This window comes from Pipistrellus kuhlii, unplaced genomic scaffold (genome assembly GCF_014108245.1).
Source record: "Pipistrellus kuhlii isolate mPipKuh1 unplaced genomic scaffold, mPipKuh1.p scaffold_m20_p_201, whole genome shotgun sequence".
Classification (NCBI taxonomy): Eukaryota; Metazoa; Chordata; class Mammalia; order Chiroptera; family Vespertilionidae; genus Pipistrellus; species Pipistrellus kuhlii.
The window spans coordinates 1154-5410 of NW_023425518.1; the positions used below are offsets into that span (position 1 = coordinate 1154).

Consider the following 4257-nt stretch of genomic DNA (forward strand, 5'->3'; position numbering starts at 1 on the left):
CCACTGGGGATGTCCCTGAAACCAATGTACATGCCCTTGACCAGAATGGAACCTGGGGCCTTTCAGTCCACAGGCCAACACTCTATCCACTGAGCCAAACTGGTTTTGGCATGATTGTTTTTTAAAAAAATGTATTTTATTGATTTTTTTTTTTTGCAGAGAGGAAGGGAGAGGGATAGAAAGTTAGAAACATTGATGAGAGAGAAACATCGACCAGCCGCCTCCTGCACATCCCACACTGGTACATGCCCTTGACTGGAATCGAACCTGGGATCTTTCAGTCTGCAGACTGACGCTCTATCCACTGAGCCAAACCGGTTTTGGCTTGGCATGATTTTTTTATATTTCATTCCACTCCCTTCTGGCCTGATGCATTTCTGTTGAGAAATCAGTCACTGGTCTGATGGGGGATCCTTTGTAGTTAACTTTCTGTCTCTCTCTGGCTGCTTTAAAGATTCTTTCTTTGTTGGTGGTGTTTGCCAATTCAATTATAATGTGCCTTGGAGTCGTTCCTTTAGGGTTCATTTTGTTTGGGACTCTGTGAGCTTCCTGATTTGTGTGAGTTTTTTCTTCCCTATATCAGGGAAGTTTTCTGTCATTATTTCTTCAACAAGTTTTCTATTCCTTGCTCAGTTTCCCCTTTTTCTGGAACCTCTATTATGCTGGTGTTTTGTTTTGTGTTGTCCCAATGTTCCCTTAGGCTCTTCTCCTATTTTTTTTTTTTTTTTAATATTTATATATTTTATTGATTTTTTAGAGGGAGGAAGAGAGAGGGATAGAAAGTTAGAAACATTGATGAGAGAGAATCATTAATCAGCTACCTCTTTTTTCCCCATTTATTTATTTATTTATTTAATTAATTAATTTATTGATTATGGTCTCACATAATTGTCCTTATTCCCCCATTCCCATCCCAAACTCCTCCCTAGATATGCCCCCCCTCCCAACCCCGTTTTCCATGGCCACTGGCTAGGCCCATATGTATGCACACAAGTCCTTTGGTTGATCTCTTCCCCTTACCCCCATCCACCCTTACTTTCCCTCTGAGGTTTGAGAGTCTGATTGCTGGTTCTCTTTCTCTGGGTTGATCTGCTACCTCTTGGACACCCAAAAGTTAGCAACATCGATGAGAGAGAAACATCGACCAGCCGCCTCCTACACACCCCACACTGGGGATGTGCCCGCAACCAAGGTACATGCCCTTGACTGGAATCAAACCTGGGACCTTTCAGTCTGCAGGCCAACGCTCTATCCACTGAGCCAAACTGGATTTTGGCTCTTCTCCTATTTTAAAAGTTTTTTTTTTTTTTTTCCTAGATGCTGCTCTGTTTGGGTATTTTTTCCTACCTTGTCTTCTAGCTCACTAATGTGGTCCTCTGCTTCTTCTACTCTGCTCTTGATGCTTTCTATTGAGTTCTTTATATTAGCAATGTCATTTTTTTTTCCTTCTTGGTTCTTCATTTCCTCTTGGTTCTTATACATATTGTTGAATTTGTCTTCCATTTTTTTCAGCAACTTTATAACCATTTCTTTGAAATCTTTCTCCATTTTGTGTACTTCCGTGTCTAGTGATGTCTCCTTTTCTTTCATATACAGGCTGTTTTTTTGTCTTACCATGATCTCTCTTCTCTGGAAGTGTGGTTATGTAAATCCCTCTTGCCTTTAACTAGGTGAAATATGACCTATCCATAAGAAGGTGCAGAGCATGTCTGAGTCCACATATTCATGCTGCTTGGAATATGTGCTTCTTGGTTTTGCAGCTGTTCCCTCGTTGTTGTGGTTGTAGAGTCCTGGCTTCCCATTTTTAATGGGATTTTTTTTTGGTGTTGAGTTTTATGTTTCTTTTAAAATTTGAATATATAGTGCTTGCTTTAGCAGCACATATACTAAAATTGGAATGATACAGAGAAGATTAGCATGGTCCCTGTGCAAGGATGGCATGCAAATTTGTGATGGGTTCCATATTTTTTTGGTGCCTTTAAGTCAATGCAGGAGAAAGAGAACTACATAACCAGACATCCTGAATAGAGAGACCATGGGGAGTCAAAGAAATAGCCGGCAAATGAAAGAAAAGCAGGCATAACCAGAAAAGGAAGTAAACGAGTTAGAGGCAAGCAACCTACCAGAGCAAGAATTCAGAGTAATGATCATAAGATGGCTAAAAAGAGTGGAAGACAAATTTGACAATATGAGTAAGAACCAAGAGGAAATGAAGAAGAACCAAGAGGAAATGAAGATGAACAAAGAAGAAATGAAAAATGATATCGCTACCATGAAGAACTCAATAGAAAGCATCAAGTGTAGACTAGAAGAAGCAGAGGACCGCATCAGTGAGCTAAAAGACAAGATGGAAAAAAATACCCAATTAGAGCAGCTTCTAAAAAAAAAAAATTAAAAAGTAGGAGGAGAGCCTACGGGAGCTTTGGGTCAATACAAAACAAAACAATATTAGAATAATAGGGGTTTCAGAAGGAAAGGAAACTGAGGAAGACATGGGAAACGCATTTCAAGAAATAATGACAGAAAACTTTCCTGAGATAGAGAAGAAAAAACCCACACAAATCCAACATGCTCACAGAGTCCCAAGAAAAATGAATCCCAGAAGACCGACACCAAGGCACATTATAATTAAATTGGTAAACACCACGAACAAAGTAAGAATCTTAAAAGCAGCCAGAGAGAGACAGAAAGTTACATATAAAGGAACCCCCATCAGACTAGAAACTGATTTCTCAACAGAAACTCATCAGGCCAGAAGAGATGGGATGAAATATACAAAGTCATGCAAAGGAAGGGTCTGAATCCAAGAATACTGTACCCAGCAAGGCTATCAATCAAAATTGAAGGTGTAATCAGGAGCTTCACAGACAAAAAAGACTAAAGAAATTTATCTCCACCAAACCAGCAATGCAAGAAATGCTAAAGGGTCTACTGTAAAAATAAAGAAATAGGAAGCGAAGAAGGAACACAGGGGTATAGAATAAAAATGGCGTAAAATAATTACCTATCAATAATAACTTTAAATGTAAATGGATTAAATGCTCCAATCAAAAGACACAGGGTAACAGATTGGATAAGAAAACAAGACCCATATATCTGCTGTCTACAAGAAACCCATTTCAGAATAAAACATACAGACTGAGGGTGAAGTGATGGAAAAAGGTATTCCAGGCGAATGGAAATGAAAAAAAAGCTGGGGTAGCAATACTTATATCGGACAAATTAGATCTCAAAGTGTAGGACATAGTAAGAGATAATGAAGGCCACTTCGTAATACTAAAGGGAGCAATCCAACAAGAAGAAATAACCCTGGTGGACCCAATACAGGAGCACCCAAATACATAAAATAAATAAATAAATAAATAAAACAACAACGGCTGGAGGACATTAAGGGAGAGATTAATAGCGATACAATCATAGTTGGAGATTTTAATTCCTTACTGTTATCTTTGGACAAATCATCTAAACCACATGTGTCAAACACAAGGCCTGCGGGCCAAATCTGTTCCGCCAGGCCTTGCAATGTGGCCCACACCGCTCTGTCATTACTGCACTCCGCTGCGTTTCCATCACAATGACAGTTTATGACTGTTCAGTAAACCATTCGGCCCTCGATTTAGGCTGGATTTTAGATTTTGGCCCCTTCTCTGATTGAGTTCGACACCCCTAATCTAAACAAAAAGTCAGCAAAGAAACATCAATCCTAAATGATGCACTAGACCAGATGGAATTAATTGACATCTTCAGAACATTTTACCCCAAAGCCACAGAATATACATTCTTCTTAAGTGCACATGGGTCATTTTCAAAGATAGACCACATGTTGGAACACAGACAAAGTCTCTTCAAATTCAAGAAGATAGAAATCATATCAAGCATCTTCTCAGATCATAGTGGCATAAAATTGGAAATCAACTACAATAAAAATAATCCAAAGAAATCAAACATATGGAGACTAAATAGCATGCTATTGAATAATGGCTGGGTTACCAGCGAAATCAAGGAAGAAATTAAAAACTCTGGGCAGTGAGGGAGGGCATGTATGGGAGTGGGGAGGGGCAATGGAAAGATATGTACACATATAATACCTTAATTAAGAAATAAAAAAAGAAGAAAAAATTCATTCCTAGGTATCTTAATATTTTTGTTGCAATGGTATCTTACTACATTGCTAAATCCATTTATTAGTTCTATTAGGTTTTTAATGGAGCCTTTATGGTTTTCTACGTATAATATCATGTCATCTGTGAATAATGA

General features: G+C 38.5%; 1 non-coding gene across 1 annotated transcript; it reads left to right on the forward strand.

Annotated features, from left to right (window-relative positions):
* Nucleotides 1-1862: 1862 nt before the first annotated feature.
* Nucleotides 1863-1969, forward strand: LOC118725790. Its single transcript, XR_004990129.1, has one exon. It is a non-coding gene; the product is annotated as a U6 spliceosomal RNA (small nuclear RNA).
* The last annotated feature ends 2288 nt before the right edge of the window (nt 1970-4257 follow it).